At 33.9% G+C, this 20,414-nt stretch overlaps 1 pseudogene across 1 annotated transcript; it reads left to right on the top strand.

Moving 5' to 3' along the window:
- The first annotated feature begins 1,569 nt into the window (after positions 1–1,569).
- On the top strand, positions 1,570–19,193 carry LOC115966526 (annotated as a pseudogene). Its single transcript, XR_004086389.1, has 8 exons — positions 1,570–1,651; positions 2,865–3,104; positions 3,357–3,423; positions 15,411–15,526; positions 15,693–15,952; positions 16,044–16,202; positions 17,198–17,350; positions 18,992–19,193. The product of XR_004086389.1 is annotated as a WAT1-related protein At1g25270-like (transcript).
- Positions 19,194–20,414: the final 1,221 nt, after the last annotated feature.

A 20,414-nucleotide genomic window follows, 5' to 3' on the forward strand; every position in this document is an offset into this window, starting at 1 on the left:
TAGTAAAGTATGATTAGTAACAATTCAAGACAACAAAAAAATTCCTCAAAAGTTCACCTATACCCATAGTTTGTATCTATAAAATGAACTATAAAAGGCCAAACATATTATCCTACCAGAATAATACATTGCTGCATAGTCAATCCAAATTTAGGAAAAGAACATGTACTTTAGAAAAATTAGGACAGAATAAGAATTTTTAGAATACACCAAGCAACAAAATTAATAATTAATGTATAATAAAAAAAACCTAAAATTGCTCAAAAGGTACTAGTCATTGAAGACTCAAAGAAGGCAACAACAACAACAAGACAAAGAAGTAATGCAATAACAAAGATAAAAGCAAAGGGAAATAAACTACAAGAAGGTTAATACATAGAACTTTACTCTTTACAAATCCAAATTTTTTTGTCTGCACTTACTTACTACACGTGTTTACATTGATGCCCTGCTTCTGTTTAACTCCTACTAGGACTATTAGTAACTATAATATATATATATATATATATATATTCACTTTTTTTTTTTTTTTGAGAATGTATAACACTTTTTTTTAGAGAGTTTCAATATATAGAGTCCGCTCCTGATGATAGCTCATTATCATCAAATCAAGACATCAATCAGTTTTTGGTGTAGGTTATCAGTTTTTTGTATAGGTGGGGGATTGAACCTCAAATCTCTTATACAACCATCATAGACTTTACCAGTTGAGTTAACTGGAACTCACGATAGTCACATAATAAGATGTGGGTAGTATTGTAGATAGTAATTATATAAAATGCTTTAATGTATGTATTTTTTTTTTTTTTAACAAAGTTTCTTTCCATGTATGTATCTTTAAACTTTAGCATTTGCTTTAATGTATGTATCTTCAAACTTTAATGTATGTATCTTTAAACTTTAACATTTGCTTTAATAAGATGTGGGTAGTTTTTTTTTAAAAAAAAATTAACATTTGCTTTAATGTATGTATCTTCAAACTTCTTATATATATCTTTATATTAGTGTGAATTTTGAAAATTTAACCGTTGAATTACATGTTTTTATTATATCCTTTATGCTTGCAAAATATCAAGAATGTCAAAGATCAATTGTTATGTTATCAAACAAATGTTAAAATTTCAATTTTTTGTGATCTAAAATTGTGTATAAAAGATAAGTTTATTAATCAAATAGTAAATAAAATCTGATTTGAACGAAATTTAATATACATATTAAGAACATAAGGAACATGAAATTCATCCACTAGATTTTTAAAATTCACACTTAAAAAATAAATATATGAGAAATTTGAAGAATATATCGTCAAATTAGTTTAGAGAGAAATTTTATTCTTTTTATTCTTTTTCTTTTTGAACTAATGTATGTATATAATATAATAGCTTGGTTAATGTTGTATTATAAATTCAAGAGAGGGTTAATTTAGTAAATCCATCTTAAGCAACTCACTAACACATGCATGAGTGACGTGTTCTCTACTTAACCCCAAAAATTTGCCAAATGACCGGCCATGCAAACAAACATCTCCAACTCTATAACTCTTTAACTCTCTAAACCCATGGGTCCAGCTTTCAAGTTTCTCTCAAAGCCTTCTTCAGAAATTCAAGATAAAATGAGTCTAGCTTAACCCCTCCAAGGACCGAAGCCTGAAGTAAGGAAATCTAGCCTCTCAGTACTCCTTTAATCATGGGTTTCTTTTTCTTTTCTTTTTTTCTTTTTTTGTAAATGGTGTATTGTGGTTGGGGTCTTAGAAAGCATGAAATTGTGAATGGATTAGTGAAATATATGCATAGGCCAAAGGGATTTGTTGAAATGGTTTAGGGCCTTTAAGTAGTTATAATTGAATTCATGTGTTGTATGGTTCAATTGGTCAATTCATACAAAGAAAATTTCATATGTTATTAACTTGACTTGCTGCCTGACTTTCTTGGGTAAACAATGATGCTTGAATTAAGTAACGTGCTGCTTGGCTTGGTATTAGGTTCAGCAGGTCTAGTATATGTATAAAAGTTCCCACATGAAAATAAGGTCACTTATCTCTAATTTGAGAATTTATGAGAAAAGTTGTCACTACTGCCACCTAGACAAATTCTGCATTGGTAGCTTATAAATTTCATGATAAATTGTATCTTTTGAATTAGAGTGTCTAGGGTAGCTCCCTTGATAGCTAACACACATGGTTGTAATGGAATTGGTATAAGGTTTTTTTTTTTTTTTTTTTTTTTTTAAAGCTATGCATCAAAATAAATAATTGATTAGAAGTAAGGCAAATTAAAGGCGATAACATAAATTAAAATGCGATTAGTTGATTTGTGTTAATATCAGGCTTAGGGTGAATTAGCATGCCCGTCTTCAGTACAAGATCACGATTTGGGTCGTGACAATTGTTTTTACATATATTAATTTTGATAAACATAAAGCCAAAATGACCAAAAGAAAAAACATAGAGCCAGAATTTTTTTTTCCGATGGGATAGAGCCAGAATATTGAATGGCACAAAAGGAAATACACATAAACCAAGATGTATTTAGGACCCGCTTTAAGAACTTTTTTTTAATAGAGTTTCTACCTATGGCATTCAATCATCATCTTGATAATAGCTCTTTATCATCAGTTTAAGACACCAATCATTTTTTGGTGTAGGCAGGGATTGAACCCCTGATGATAGCTCTATACTACTTAAGCTAACTGGAACCCACCGCTTTAAGTACTTGATTTTGCTAAAGATCTGAACTATGAGTGTTTTTTGAGTTCATCCTAATAGGGATGTAACTGCATATGCTTTATAGTTTATATTACGTCTCTATTGCTTTCTATGTTTAGTTTCTTTTTTCAGTAACTCTATAACAGCTCTCAGATACCAGAATGATCTCTCCTTCTCTCTCTTGAGTTCCACATCATATGCAAAAGATGGGGCACCTATGTAATGTAATACATAGCTTGAAGCCAGCGATTGTAATGGTAGTGGTTCAGATTACACACGCAGGGATGAATATATTGTTCAAACTTTTAGCAGACGATGGAATGCATTTGAGGGTCCTTATTGCCTACCGAATGTTGTTTGCCACTGCCTTCATGGTTCCTCTTGCTCTCATCTTTGGAAGGTGCTGTTCATATACGTATTTAAAAGCTATTTCTTTGGCACAAAATTCCCATTAAATAAATAGTGAAGTCTGCTTTGATGATATATCTACTTGTCCAAAATGGTTTTGCCATAAGATATGCCTTCTAATGATTTTACATTTTGTTAAGTAATTTGTAACATACGAACATAAAAACTTAGGGAAGAAGAAAAATGTAAGCTATATATGTGTATATCTCCTTAAGTTAGTGATTGTTTTTTACAACTTTTGCAGGAAGACCAGGCCAAAACTAACATGGGTAGTAATGTTCAAGGCTTTTCTTTGTGGGTTATTTGGGTAAGTTGCAAACATGTTACTTAACATTGTGATAGGCTGAAAGCCGAATTGTTGTTCAGCAATAACAAGTTAAAATGTAATAAATAAATTGTGAGAGTCCTATTCTATATATATATATATATATATAAAACCGAAGCCTTTGCTGGCACCACAATTTTCCACGTCAGCATAATATTTAAAAAATATATATAAAACCGAAGCCTTTGCTGGCACCACAATTTTTCACTTCAGCACACAATATTTAAAAAATAAAAAATAAATAAAAATTATAACTCCTCAAAACCCTAGCAACCTTACCCCTCTCTCAAGCTAAGAAATATAAAGTCACGGTTTCTGCAAACTCTCTTTTTCTCCAGACGTAGGAAGCCCTAAAGCATTCAAGATCTACAAAACCCTAGCAACCTTACCCCTCTCTCAAGTTAAGAAATATAAAGTCACGATTTCTGCAAACTCTCTCTCTCCAGACGTAGGAAGCCCTAAAGCATTCAAGATCTACAATGCACAGTATAGATTTTAGCTTATAAAGTTCAGCTTTTGTAAGGTTAGTTTTGTTTATATATTAATTAATACATAGTACTTTGTTCACCATTGAATACTCATACAATCAATTTCCAATTCAATGTTCAAGAATTAAACCAAAATTCTAACTGCGCTATCATAAAATATTATTATTAGTATGAATTTTATGGAGTTGCGGTGTTCAAGAATTAAACCAAAATTTTTTTAAATTATCTATAATATTTTGTCCTCTAAAAATTTTATCTCTTTGATTTTAGTATATTGTGTTTCTTAAGCTATAGAGAGATTTTCTTTGGTTTCTGCAAACTCTCTCTCTCTCCAGATGTAGGAAGCCCTAAACGCACGGTATAGCATTCAAGATCTACAACTCACGGTATAGATTTTAGCTTATAAAGTTCAGCTTTTGTAAGGTTAGTTTGTTTATATATTTAGTCCTTATGTTTAGGTTTAGGTTTTAAGAGATTTATATATTACTATTATGTGGCTGAATTTCCCGTGACATCAGTTTTATGTTTTTTTTTTTTTTTTAATTTGTATTATGTAAGGTTAGTTTGTTTACATCAGTTCTTTATCTCAAAGATAAGGCTTTTATTTCTACCGCAAGAACTATTTAGGTATGTATCCCTTGCAAGCACACATAAACTTAAATTGTCTTTTAATATATGCATGCTTTATTATTTTCTAATAGTTTTCCCGTGCATCGCACGGATTAGCGACTAGTTTATCTAAAAACGAAAACAAAAAATCATGGTGGAGAACTTATTGAATCATCACATCTTCTTTCTCTCTGAAGAAGGTATTATATGGGGGTAATTATCCTAATATTTTATTAAAAATTAAAAAAGCTTAATCTAACAACTATATCTTGAAAATAAGAATGAACGAATAACAATTTCCTAACACTCAAACCTAAACATAGGCAAGCTTAGTACTTTCCGGTCAAAATTGAAAATTAATCTACAAGATCGAAATGTTAGACCATCTTGCCTAGCTTGGAAGCCAATCTCCTAACCTTTAGAGCACAACTACTCACTTTTCAAGTCAAATGAAAAAAATAAGGGATAATTTCCTGGTGAATCACCATCTTTCCTGGGCAACCTTGAGGAGATTGAAGACAAAATTCTCAATTCCTTGGTGTTGCGCAGGCAGGGACAGACCTAGGGGAGCCCAAGGGGGCCCCGCCCCCCGGCCCCAAAAAAAAAATTTTAGGCCCCCTTGCCCAAAGATAAAAAAGAAAATTTTATTTTATTGGTTATATTTTTTTATTTTTAGAGTTGCGCCTCTCTTCCAAAAACTTAAGAGTCACTCCCTTTTAATCAGCTTAGCCCAACTACAAACTACTCAACTCAAAAATTTAACAAAAACAAAACTTTAAAATAAAAAATAAAAAATTCTAGTTAGCCTAGTATTTAGAGTACTAGAATCAACTATTCTAAATGCTAAATATTTAGTATTTAGAACACCAAATACCAAAAAAAACACTACTGTACGAGACATTTCAAATGCTATATTAAAGTAGCAATTTTTTTTTTTTTTTGGTAGTAGCTGATGCTCTTAAAAAACAATATTATTTTGTATTTTTTTGTCGTTGTTGGTAGATGATTGTATCTTAATGTATTAAGAAACAATGATTTTGTGTATTTATCTTGGTTGATAGTTTGTTAATACTATATAGATACGTATTTGGTTTTTTTTTTTTTTTCTTATTCTTCGACCCCTCTAGCTTGAAATTCTGGGTCCACCCTTGTGCGCAAGGGAGTTTAATGAAATTGCAAGTGATCATGAGAAGCTTGGGGGAAGATTGAGACTAGATAGACAAATGCAAAAATTCAGAGATGTGTTAGATGAATATGGTTTCAAGAACTTAGGGGTTTGAAGGAGGAAAGTTTACGTGGTGCAATGGACACAGGGAGGGGTCACACGATTTGGGACAGGTTAGATAGAGCTGTTGCCACTATTGATTGGCTCACTGCTTTCCCAACTACTAAGGTGGTTCATCTGGAATGTGGTACTTCAAACGACAAACCGATACTTATCATGCTGGCAGGTATTCCAAAATATTTGCAAAAACCATGGAGGTTTGAACAAATGTGGATGGAAGAGGAGCGTGTCATTGAAGCAATAGAATCTACCTGGTTACATGATTTTCCAAGCAACTGGCACCTCGATGGCTAAGGTAGAGAGGAAATTACATAGGTGTCACAAATCTGAAGTGGTAGAGCCAAGTTGTGTTTGGCAATGTTACTCGGGCATTAAAAGAGAAAAAAGATCAATTGAGAACAGTTGAAGATGCAGCCATCCAAGGGGGCAACGTCACGGGTCCTGAGGTTAAAGAAGGATATATATATGGTCTTTTAATTAAGGAAGAGAAGATGTGGAAGCAATGGTCTCGAGCTCTTTGGTTGCATGAGGAGGATAAAAATACTCACTACTTTCACTATTGTGCTACTCACAGATTTCGGAGAAACAAAATTGATAAACTAGAGGATGCCGAGGGGGCAATCTGTTCTGATGAAAAGGGAATAGCAACCATTTTGGTGAACTACTACCAACAACTGTTTACTACCTCAAATTTGAGTATGATTGATGTTGCACTAGATGAAATTCCAGCCTTTATTGATGCTGAAATGAATGGGTTGCTATCTATAGAATTCACTAGAGATGAGGTGGAAAGTGCTTTGAAGCAAATGGAGCCATTAAAGACACAAGAACCTGACAGAATACCACTCCTCTTTTTCCAAAAATATTGGCCGAACATTGGAGATGAATTTTCATTAGCTATTCTAAGCTGCCTAAATTCAGGTTCAATTCCACCTTCCATTAATCACACTTATTCCTAAGGTTAAGAGCCCAACTAAAGTCTCTGAGTATCGCCCCATTTCTTTGTGAAATATATTGTATAAACTTGTTTCTAAGGTTGTTGCAAACAGGTTTAAGAATTTTTGCCACATTATTTCTGAGTCACAGAGTGCATTCCAATCTGACAAAGCTATTTCTGACAACATCTTAGTAGCTTTTGAAACTTTGCACCACATGAAAAATCAGAATAAAAATAATAATAATAACAGGTTTTATGACTCTCAAGCTAGATATGAGCAAAGCTTTTGACAGAGTAGAGTGGCTTTTTCTGCAGAGAACGATGGAAATGATGGGTTTTTGTGAGAAGTGGATATCCTTGATCATAGCATGCATCAGATCAGCCCCATATTCAGTCCTTGTGAATGGGGAACCTAAGGGTAACATCAAACCTCCACGGGGTATTTGCCAGGGAGACTTGTTATCCCCATATCTATTTCTAATTTGCTCAGAAGGTCTTAACCACTTACTCTAAAGTGTAGCAAGGGCATATTTGATTAGGGGTTTTTCTTTATGCTGTAATGGTCCATGAATTACCCATCTATTTTTTGCTAATGATAGCTTACTCTTCTATCGGGCTGAGATGGGGGACCTGCAAGATATTCAGAATATTTTGCTTATCTATGAACATGCATCAGGGCAACAAATAAATCGAGATAAAACCACGGTTTTTTTCAGCAAAGCAGTTTTGTTAGAGATAAAGGTGGCCATTCAAATTTTTTTGGGGGCGACAGAAATTAGAGAATATGAATGCTACCTTGGTCTCCCCGCAATGGTGGGTAGAAATAATAAAGGCAGTCTAAACTACATCAAGGAAAGAGTTTGGAATAAACTCTAAGGGTGGAAAGAGAAGTTGTTATTTCAGGCGAGTAGAGAAGTCTTGCTAAAAGCAGTAGTGCAAGCCATTCCCACCTTCGCTATGGGTTGTTTCAAACTCCCGGTAGGTCTTGTTCATGATATTGAGATGTTGAGCAGGAAATTTTGGTGGGGACAACGCAGTAAACAAAGAAAAATTCATTGAAAAAAATGGGAGACTTTGTGCAAACCAAAGGTACTGGGAGGGATGGGTTTTAAAGATTTAGTCAAATTCAATGATGTGATGCTTGCAAAGCAGGTGTGGCAACTATTGACAGACTAATCTTCTCTTTTCTACCGTGTGTTCAAGGCAAAATACTTCCCAAATGGCTCTATTTTTTAGGTTGAGTCTTCCTCAGGGTCCTTTTCTTGGCAAAGTATCTTAAAGGCCTGTAAAATTGTTTCAGATGGGATGCTTTGGAGAGAGGGAGATGGCAAGACAAGTAGGGTTTTTGAGGATAGATAGCTGCCAGGTCAAAATCCTTCAAAAGTTATTTCACCTTGGACGAGTATCGATGATGACTGGACAGTTTCACAATTGATTGACCAAGACATGGGTTGGTGGAATAGTTCAATAATTGATGCTCTTTTCCTCCCCTTCGAAGCCCAAAAGATCAAAGGCATACCCCTGTGTGTGTCTAATCAAGAGGACTGCACTGTTTGGCTGAGATGCAAGTCGAGGCTCTATTTTGTCAAAACGGGTACCAACTGTTATGCAAAAAGCAGACCAATGAGGAGGCATCAAGTTCAAATGATACATCTTCCAGACTATTTTGGGGACATATTTGGAAGTTGCGAGTACCAAACAAGGTAAATATATTTCTGTGGCGTGCATTTGCCAACAAAGCTGATCCTACAGAAACGAAAAGTGCTAGACAATCCAAGCTGTAGCCTCTATCAATTAGCATCTCAGAACACCCTCCATGATCTATGGAGCTATGCACATCTCCATCCTATTTGGGACATTGCTTTCTCTGGGGTTCGACATGATTATCCCCAACTAGCTTCTTTCTCTGACTTAGTGAGAATCATTAGCCGAGAACCCCAAAATCTGGAATTGTTTGCAATGGTTGCTTGGTCTATTTGGCTACATAGAAATAAATTGCGCTGCAATGAACCCAGCCTCCCTATCCAAAAGATTTTTGAAGCTACTATTGCACTATTTTCAGAGTTTCAACAGGGGGCTCATGTGAGAATTCAGAAGCCATAGCTAGCTCCAATCAAGTGGATAACTCCATCTCCAAGTGAGTTAAAGGTAAACTTTGATGGGGCTACTTTTGCTAAATCTGATGAAGTGGGGATAGGAGTTATAATCTGGAACGAGAGTGGAGAGGTGATGGCAATGTTATCTGAGAAGATTTCTCAACCCCGTTCAATGGAAATCCTGGAGATATTGGCTGCAAGAAGAGCTATTCAATTCACATTGGAACTTTGCTTTCATCATGCTACTTTTGAAGGGGACGCTGAAGGTGTGATTAAAGCCCTCTCGCTAGGCAGTTTTCCTATCGCAGCATCTGATCATATTATCAAAGACTGCAAGTCTATAGCAAGCTCACTTAAGGCCTATTCTCTCTCATACAAAGAGGCAGGGTAACAAGGTTGCTCATGCCTTAGTAAGGGGAGCTAGATTTTCTTTTTCGTTGCAAGTTAGGATGAAAGATGTTCCACCAAACATTTTGAATTTTTTTTTTTTTCTGAAGGGGAACAAAGATTCATTGCCTCAAGAAATTGAAGTACAACAAGAAAGACAAAAGAAGAAAAGAGACCTCTAGCTACTAACCTGCCAGCGTAGGAACAACAAACCAAGAAAGACCCTCCCAAACCTAAAAAGCTTATACACACCGGCCAGCTAAAAACTTATAAACTATCTTGTTGAACTCCCTTTTCAAGAAGACAAAAACTAACAAAAGCAAGAAAAGCCCAAGATCCCAACAAGCACTGAAAAGTGCAGTCAAGTTAAACTGTCCCAAAGACAGCGTCAGCTAGACCCGAGTTGACCAGTTCACAGAGGCGCTTAGGAGCTCGGTTTTTCTCTTCCTCTGAAGCTTCATTTGCTCTCAAGTGCTTTGCTCCAATCTTCAACATCTAGGCGAGAGTTTGATCATCACTAACTTTTCCTTTCGCACGGGAAACTTTTTTCAGACTGCCTTTACCCAAAATCTATTTTCCTATTCCATTAGCTTTGGCCTGAAAAATTACACCAACTTGGACAGCATTGGCCGGATTCTTCTTCTCTGGGTTGTCTTTCTCATTTTTATCTAAAGGAGCTTTAGTACTTGGGCTCCCTTGAGAAATAGAGCCTTTTGGGCTTTGTGAAGTAGGGCTTTTTGGCCCATGGGAGAAAGAGCCTCTATGCTCAATTGAAAAATCCTGCCTTAGATGATCACGTGACTTCTCACAGGAACCCAAAACACTCAAGTCCTGTCCTGCCGCTGCACTCATCATCTGCTCTGTAGGTCCACTGAAGGCTTGTACGTCACCAACAAGCTGTCCATCCGCACATGTGGTGTTATCGCTTCCCCAGGTATCACCCTTCTCCAAGCTTCGTTTCCCGCCCACAAGACCTAAAGCCTCAAGACATGTCGAAGCAAAACCAGTTGTCGGCCGGGTCATTTACTGCACTTCTAACTCATCGGAGATCACTCGAATCGTGTCCTTGCTCGAGTTTCTTTCTTTGGCTGCCACTTTTGCGGTCCACCCCGCCCTTAACCAGTCTCCATATTGATGGCAAGCAATTTGCCAGACCCCAGATGTTGGGCAATGTTTTTTATCATGCCCAAGCTTCCCACAGATGAAGCAAACAATAGGTAGCCTTTCATATTTGAACGTAAGCCATAGTCATTCACCTTCAGAGCTTGCAATATAAGCTCTTCTTCTTAGTGGCTTATCAATCTCCAACTCCACACGGACTCTCATGAATTTTGCCTAATCAGATTGCCACAAACGCCTATCGACTTCAATGAATTTACTTAACTTGCTACCAATTTCTTCCCCAACATCCTATGACATATGCTCAAAAGAAAGACCTCAAATTTGGACCCAAAAGGAAGAATGGGTGAATGAAATATTTGTGGAAGTCAGCCCTGTTTTCCATCTACAGAGCAAGAGGAGGTTGTTATCAAAGCTCCAAGGCCCACACCTCTCAAACCACTCCATTTGATATTTTGAGCTAAACTTGAATTGGAGTATATTATTTCCAACTTCCACAATTCTCATGTCTGAACCCATTTTCCATGCTGATCTAAGGGTGTTCTTCAGAGCACGTTGGTTCTGTTGCCGATCAGAGAGAAGCCACCCAAAAAGACTTAGGGAACATTCTTTTAAAAGGCCTGAGCAGTTTGTGACTGTGATAGGAATAGCTTCTTCTTCTTCTTTTGTGAGTTGCAGGTTCTGTAAGCTAGAGAGAATACTTGGGTCCATGACTAGAGATTATTGGCTCTTGCCTAAAGAGAACAAAAGAAAACTATACAACCCCTAAAATGGAAGATTAGGGATGGAACAACTCGTATTCAAACGAGAGGAAAAAAAACTCCTACTAGGGAGAGAGATGAAAATAACATTTTGAATTTTAATGTTGACGATTTTCCAGTTAAATGATTAAGCCCAATGGGTGTAGATTCTCCAAAAAAAAAAAAAAAAAAAAAAACCAACAAGTCAAACTTAAAAAAAAAAAGTCAAACTTCAAAAATTCAATTATATAATGAAACAAAGTATCATATCAAAAAAAAAATGTTAATAAAAAGGTAATTGGGTGATGTAAAATTAATATAGATATATATTATGTTTAACTTTATAAATAAATTACATAATAAAAAGAAACAAGTTGTATTTTGTTTATACGATGAAGCACCAAAATTTGAAAGTAGGAACCAGGAATACAAGTTTATAATATATATATATATATATATATAAAACCGAAGCCTCTGAAGCTTCCACAATTTTCCATGTCAGCACAATATTTAAAAAAAAAAAAAAAAAAAAAAAACTAATTAAAAAACCTTCCTTTAAAAACTCCAAAAAAAACCCTACGTGAGCAGCATATCTGAAGTAGTACACAACCAGTGGCTGTATCTCCATCTGAAGTAGCATATCTGAAGCAAAACACAACCAGCGGCTGTATCTCCATCTGAAGCAGCATATCTGAAGCAGTACACAACCAGCGGCTGTATCTCCATCTGATGTAGCATATCTGAAGCAGCATTATCGCTAAAAGTTTGTCCTCTGATGATTGCTCCACTCATGCCCCTGCACAGACATACAATCTAGACGTGGTAACCCATGATATTGATAGTTATCTTTATATATATCCTTTTGGAGCAACATTATTGACGTTAATGGAAACTCATAATATTGATAGTTCTCTTCAAGAAGATTATGGTTCTGATCATAGGGATTTGTTATTAGTGCAGTGAAGGTTGATCTCTATTGAGTAGTCACATATTTTTTTTGTTTTGTTTTGTTTCAATAAATTTTAGGATTATAATCTTCTGATTGTTTATGCCTTTTGGAACTTCCAACAGTCATGGATTATTCTGGGGTATCTTCACCTACAACCATCGGCTTCACAAATTTACACCTCATTATAATTTATTTTATTTCTATTTTTTTTTTTGTTTAATAAATTTGAATTTAGGATCTAGATGATGATATACATACATGTGTGTGTGTGTGTGTGTGTGAATGTATTGGTTGGTGTAGAGTTTGGTTTGAATTCTGGGTTTTTTGCTATGGCAATTCACTCGAAATTTTTACTATATTTGAAAAAACGAAGTTCTTTTTAGGGTTTAATCTATTGTAGAATTATAGTTTCTCACATTATTTGGCTAGGGTTACATTGCAGTTGATGATAAGTATATCTGAATGTATGTATGTATGCTTTGGGCTAGCTTTAGTTTGATGATTTAACTTATGTTTGTTCCTCTTCTTGGCATTTGTGAATTAAAGATTTGAAGAAAAAAAAGTTTTGTAGCTGATACTACATTATTATAGCAGGGTTTCATTGATTTCTGTTTGATTTTTGTTGATAAGGCTTTGGGAGAAAAAATTTTCTATTATAATACTGTTCTTTTTCTTAGACTTCAAATCCTACATGAAGCAAAAGTCTCTAAAAAACCAAGAAAACAAACACATCTTCGATGTTGTTCTCTCACTACCAAAATACCAGTGTCTCCACTATTGCTATAGCTATTTTCACTAGGGGTAACCAATCTTTTTGTTATATTTCTATATTGTGAAGTTGTATATTCTTTGGTTTTGTTTCAATGATTTCTAGGCTTTGAATCATCTAATTTATTCTTATTATTTTTGGACTTTTGGAAATTTTAACATCTAATTCTTTGATTTCTCACTTTTTTTTTTGCAAGATCTGAAATTATCTAACAGATTTCAACAACTATATCCACAAATTATTCTTTTGAAGGTAACTCATCTTTCTCTGTGTAATTACATAGACATATATATTTTGTTTTGTTTCAATAATTTTTTGACTCAGAATATTTAGATTCTTTAATTTTTTTGGCATTTTGAAAGTTTTAACATTTGAATTTTTGGGTTCATTTTTTGCAATAACTGAATTTGTCAACTATATAGCCATGGATTACTCTTTTGAGTGTAGCCACATCTTTCTCTTATATTTCTCTGTTGTGTGATCAAATATTTTCGTTATGCTTTAATAATTTCAGCTTTGAATCTTATATATAACCAAAACTTCTGAGACTTCCACAATTTTCCATGTCAGCACAATATTAAAAAAAAAAAAAAGTAATAAAACTTTTCTAAAACCCGACTCTACCTCTCCCTTTCACGATGCTCTGCCTCCAGATGCTCTGCCTTTCCCTTTAACGATACTATGCATTCTCTTCCCTGCCTTCCTCTACTAGCTCCCCCTTGATCAAACCCTAAAATGCTAGCCTTATTTGTCTCTACTCTAGTCATGTATCTTCTCCACTATTTGGGTATTGGTCACATTTCCCTACCTTCGGTATTCCCCTCCCAGTTGCTTCTCTGCCTTCTGGCTTTCAATTATTTTGAAAAAACACACAGGTTGAAACATGGTGTATGAATTATATGAAATTTCTAATATGTATTGGTGTTATTCGATTTGATTATATTGGTTAAAACTTGGCTATATGATGTTTTTAGAATGACTTGACTATTTAAATTTTATATGACTTTAAAAGGTTTGCTTCTCAATTGAATGCAGTTCAGCTTTTTGATAAAATTCCTTTTTCAAAATATGCACGATACACGTCTAATATGAGTGTGTATATTCAATATTGTGTTTGTTTCTATGCTTTTAAACATGCATCATTGTTTGTAGTGTGAAACCCAGTTGAAATTTTCACCATTTCAATCAGTCTTTTTTGTTCATAACAAACACACAAGATAGTCTAAAGAATTACATAAAAATTATTACTTTTTTGTTTGATAAGTTATGGTACTTTATTAATGGAAACAATTAATATATGCTCAAGATAATGAGCATCAGCACATCGTAACATTAAAAAATTATGCTTAAAAAGATTGCTTCTTTCAACTTTATTCTGCAATGTTTTATATTCTACAATGTTCTGTTGATCAAATTGGTTGCAACCTAATAATCCTAAGTAGGTGACATTATTTGCCCATTTAGTAAGCCATTCTTTTTCACATCTTTTCTAAAACTTCTATTTTGTAGAGTGCTTTGATATGCTTATCTAAGCAACATTTTGTGCTAACCTTACATGAATTTTCTAATATGTGTTGGTGTCGTTGGATTTGATTATATTGGTTGAAACTTGGTTATATGATATTTCCAAAATGAATTTACTATTTAAATTTTATATGTTAATTATCCTTAATTTATTGTTAAGTTGGTGCTAAATGTTATTCAAAATCATATTTTGAGAGGTACTTTTTGGTTTTTGGTTTTTTTTTATTTTTTTTGGGATTATTCCAATCTTCTATTAAATTTGATTGAAATAGTAAGCTTATAATTTAATCTCCATTATGATTTCAAATTTAATTTTTCCTGCAACCAGTTTGATAGTTATTGTCATTGAAAGTGTCAAAGTTTATAATTTTAGTACAAATTTTGTAGTTTGTTATTGTGATTATCATGTTTAGTTTCTGCGGAAATATAATAATGATGACTATGAAAGGCTTATTTCATTTATTATTTTAATTTATGAAGGGATCTAAGAATATATTCCTCTCTCAAAATGGTTTTTTACCCCAATTGTTTTAGGGGTTCTATATACTTGAGAGACTCTTTAAAGTTTGAAGTTTCTGAGTATGTTCTTAGTTTTCGATATTAATTGGTGTCTATGTCAAATTTATGTTTCATCCCCCCCTCTCTCTCTTTTTGTATCATTGCATTATTATTTTTTTTTTTTTTTAATAATGACTTTTGTGTGTTAAGTCAAAAAAAGTGGGAATGTAATTTATATATATATATATATATATATATATATAATTATAGGTTATTTTTGGTAGTGTAATTGGGATTCAGCCATCTTTATATAGCTGTTGGGTATGATTTAAAAAAAATAAAAATAAAAAAAAATAAAAAATAAAAAAAAAAAGATTCTATTGATCATTGACGGAATGCAACACCTACTCTTCTAAGTTTATGAAAATTATTCTGAAGGAAAAATGTCAACAAGAACTTATTTCTTTCAGTAGGTTAATTACTTACTTTCAACAAAAATAATTGTCAACAACTTGCTTTAAATTATCTCATGCATCGCACGGGTTAGCAACTAGTACGTACTAATATTGCAGGGTACACTAAATCAAAATCTATATTTTGAGAGCTTTGCCTTCACGTCAGCAACAGTTTCTGTAGCCATGAGTAATCTCAATCCAGCCATTACCTTCGTTTTGGCAATTTCTGTCGGGTACTAATAATCCTCCTTTCTTACATATATGTGTTTTCATACAGCAACTAATCCACAGGTTCTTTTTCTCCCTATCAAATATATATAGGATTTATGTTACTGATAAACCAACACTTGGGCTTAAGTCTCTGACTATAATAATGAGTCCCAATAAATTTGATCTCAGGTTGGAAAAGCCTGCGCTAAGAACATTGGCTGGGAAACTGAAAATGGCGGGGACAATGGTAGGGATAGGTGGGGACAATGCTATTCACTTTATACAGAGGTGTGGAAATTGACTTGTGGTCAACGCACGTTGACCTTTTACATCATGATCATCAACAACACGTGGCACCATCACACCAGGGGAGCTCTAGCCGTCAAGTAATTGGCACCCTATTGTGTTTAGCCAGCAGTTTATCCTATGCAATGTGGTTGATAATCCAGGTCAAATAATTTTTTATGATTAATTTTCCTCTTGTTAGTAATTTTTTTTAATCAGTTTTAATTGTTCTATTGCTATTATTTTTAAGTACAGGCAAAAATGATTGAAAGCTATCCATGCCTTTATTCCAGCACAGCTCTCATATGTACAATGAGTTTCATGCAGTCTATTGTTTTTGCCTTATGCACTGAAAGAGATTGGAGTCGGTGAAAGTTGGGCTGGAATCTTAGGCTCCTTACAGCAGCTTATTCGGTACTTCAAACTGTATTTTTACTCCTTTTGACTGCTCGGCTAAATAGTAAACTACATAATAAACCCTAGAATTTAGGGGTATATATAAGAAATTAAATTATATTGTTTCAAAAGTAACAAATTAAATCTCGCCCTTTCTTTAAAATAAATTTTGATGGGGCAGTTTTTAAAGATGAGAGGAATACAGGAATAAGGGTGGTCATTCAGGATAATAAAGGATTGGTTATAGCCTCAATGTCACAGAGAGAGTTGCTCTCTCACATTCGGTTAACGAGGTTGAAGCAATGGCAGCCGTAAGAGCCATTGGATTTGTGCATCAACAGAGTGCTGAGGACACACTTGGGCTTATTTTGGTCATTTGATCTCATATGGGAAGTTGATTGTAGAATCCTTTAGTTCTATAAGTTTTTCAGGTGTACGTCAAAGAATTTCTATTGCTCGTAACCTTGCTAGACATGCTAGAAATGTTAAAAGTTTTTCAGTGTGGATGAAAGATGTTCCTCCTCACCTAAATGTTGTATTTCAAGCTAATTTGGCTCTGATTTAATTGGAATCATGGCTTCTTTCTCAAAAAAAAAAAAGGTTAAACTACATGTTTTTTTAAGAATTTAATATTATTTGAGGGTTTAATTTGTTTACATTTTGAAAATATTAGGATTTAATTTGTTACACCACTAAATTATTAGATTTAAAAGGTAATTTTCCCTTAATAATATAAGGATCTCCAAATTACCAAAGGCCCCTGTTCTAGTGGTAACTTTGATTCATCCAAAGGATAAGCTTGACCTTTTTTACTAAAAAAAATACGAACCTTCAAATTTATGTTTGGAAATCTTTTACCGAACATAATTTGTAGGCTTACCTCTATCTGGAATTTGATTTTTTTTTTTTTTTTTAAATTGCTATAAACCTAAATTTAGAAGAATCTTTGACAGTTTTGGAATTCGTCTTAAATGACTTTTGATGGGTGCTTTGTTTTTCCTTTTAACTTGTAGGGGATTGTGTCTTCTGGTTTGGTGGTGGCTCTAATTGTTTGGTGTATACAAGAAAGAGGTCCATTGTTTGTCTGAATCTTCAATCCTATTTTCTCTCTTAATCGTAGCACTTGCAGGATCTTTAGTATTGGAGGAAGAGCTGCACCTAGGAAGGTAAATATTTTCCAACAAATTCTTAAACATAATACTAGTCCTCCCACTTCCAAACCAAGCACTCCCTCGGTCCCTTTCCCTCTCCCTTGAATTTTTGATTTATAGCAAGTACTCTAAATACTACAATGGTCACCCATGGCATAACAATTAACAAATGTTAATCAAATAATTCCTAGTTTGAATTGTCTTTGGCATTCAATTTCAATCTATTATGTTCACAGATATATGTGGATTTTCACTAAATTTCTTATGAGTATAAAAGGAGAATCTAGCCTTTTGCCTTTGTTTGGCAAAATATTTGGCAATATGCCCCTGTTTGCAAACTATATAGGGGCGTGCCCCTGTTTCGGTACTCGATGACACTAAAATCGAGTTACTTAAAGAACTCGGTTACCTTCAAATCGAGTTATGCCCGATCAAACTAAAAAAAAAAAAAAAATTGCATAGAACTCGATTTTAGGGAGATTGAGTTCCAAAACACCGCTATAGGACTTTAAAACGTTATTATAGGGCTAAAAAACACCACCATAGGGCTCCCTCAACTTGCCATGGCACAATCACACTTAGAAAAAAAAAATTTGCAGGAAAACGCCGCTATATGGCTTTAAAACGTCACTATAGGGCTTAAAACGCCACTATAGGGCTCCTTGAACCTAGTATGAGGTAATCACACTTATTTAAAAAAAATTGCAGAAAAATGCCGTTATAGGGTTTAAAAACGCCATTATAGGGCTCCCTAAACCTTGTATGGGACAATTACACTAAAAAAAATTTTGCATGGAACTCGATTTCCAAGAACTCGAGTTCCATGCTTTTTTTTTCTTTTTTTCTTTTTTTTTAAGTTTGATCAGGCATAACTCGATTTTCTACAAAGCGAGTATTTAATTGAAACTCGATTTTAAGGTAATCGAGTATCGAAACAGGGGCACGCCCCTATATAGTTTGGAAACAGGGGCATATTGCTAAATTTTTTTAAAAAAAGGGGTAAAATGCCAGAATCTCCTAGTATAAAAGAGGTATAAGTTACCCCCAGTTTTTTTTTTTTTTTTTTTTTTTGAGAAACAAGTTATCCCTAGTTAATAATTGGTTAACCTGAAAATTAAAGAGCATCCTATAAAGTTTATCTAGATTAAAGTTACTAATTCGAATTTTTTTCACATTCAATGTCATTCCAAGAAGATTCTCAAAAAAAAAAAAAAAAAAAAAAAAAAAAGATAAATCAATCCAATAAGATAAGTCACGAATTGTGTGGAATTCCACTAAATTTTCTTATGAGTATAAAAAGAGTAATTATTGATTACACCTTAGCCAGCAATGTTATCCTGACAAGATGAAGAGTAACCATTCCTCTCTCTCTCTCTCTCTCTCAAACTTCCAAATATAGCATAAAGTATTTGAAAGTAAAAAATGGAAATATTTTAAATATAAGGCAATAAAATCGATTTGACCCCATACTTCATTAACTAAATTATTTCAACCCAAGTGGGGGAGTAAATCTCTTCGGCTAAAAGGATCAGTGGTCTCTTTTCATAAATGTTGATTGTCAAATTTGTTATATTATTGTAGATTATGTAAAAGCTTAATCTCTACTAAAAAAATTATAAATTATTTTATTTGCACTTTTATGCTTTCAATTGACAGTATACTAGGAGCGGCTTTGATCGTGTGCGGGTTGTACATGGTGTTGTGGGGTAAAAGCAAGGAAATGAAGATTATAAATCAACCAGAGCCATCAAAAAGTTCCCAAGAATCTCACTCTCAATTGAGTGAGACTGCTACCGCAACTGCAATAAATAATAACAACAGTGGCAACAATGGAAGCATTACAAGTAGGGGTGTGTAGCCAACTAGTTGATTAGCCAAAACTGACCTGATCTAACCCAAATCGCCAGGTTGGGTCAGTTTTTAGGGATTGGTGGGTTGAGTTAGATTGCCAAAACAATTTTTACGATGGGTCGGGTTGGGTGCAGGTCAATAAATTCACAAATCTGCTTAACTCGACTCAACCCACATATAGTTAATATTTTATTTACTCTATTATTTATCAACTGAGTTGGGATAGAACTATATAATATTCTACCAACTATAGAATAATAAAACTAGTTCATATTTATTTATTTTTTTCTCAACTCAATTGACATAGAACCATTTGATATCTTACTAACTAAATGAAATGTCATTTGGTTTGATAATTTGTGTATGGTGGATTGGTGGTGCTCTTACTTAGAATCTACAGATGGTAGGAGCAACTAATAAAATTATTTGATTTGATTATTTGTGCTGGTTTGAACTTTGAAGCCCTAATAAAATAGTTTGTATTGGCTTGGTGCTATACTCAGATTTATTAGGTTATAAATTTGCTCTTATTTATGTTGGTGCTATTCTAATGATCAATTTAAATAAAATGAAATAAAAAATTGTCCAAGCCAAGGATCCAACCCGATCCCAGTGAGTTGGGTTAAACCCAAGCCTGTGATGAGTTGTGTTGGGTTGGAATTTTTTCAACTCGACCATGGTGGGTTGGATTAAAAAAACCCTCAATCCAACTTATACACACCCCTAATTACAAATATTAGCCCCAAATAGCCCAACAACATTAAGCATAGCTATTGATGGAGATTTATCATAAATGAGATTTGAAGAAAATGAAATGAAATAGTAGTAGACACACAATGCAAAAGATGACTCCCACGTCATTTAGAGATCTAGAATTGAAATGGAGAAAGATAGATGCTACAAGTTAGTTTTTTCTTAAATTAATACTAGTGGCTGACCACTGCTCTGCTTTGCACCGAATTTTTTTATTTGTAAATATTAGTCTTTAGGCAACTATAGTATAATTTCTTTACATAAATCTTATAAGGGGTTGAATTTCTTTGCTTAATATAAGTTTACATTTAAACTAAATTAGATAACGATTAAGTTAAGGTTCTCCTTCTTTAGCAAGTATGCCTTCAATTAATTGTTTTTTTTCCCCCTATTAAGAGGTAAACACTGTAGGAATAAGAACTAGATTTGTAACCAAATTCAAAAAAGATATATACAAGAACTGATCTCCTCGGAT

The sequence above is a fragment of the Quercus lobata genome, chromosome 11, assembly GCF_001633185.2.
Source record: "Quercus lobata isolate SW786 chromosome 11, ValleyOak3.0 Primary Assembly, whole genome shotgun sequence".
Classification (NCBI taxonomy): domain Eukaryota; kingdom Viridiplantae; phylum Streptophyta; class Magnoliopsida; order Fagales; family Fagaceae; genus Quercus; species Quercus lobata.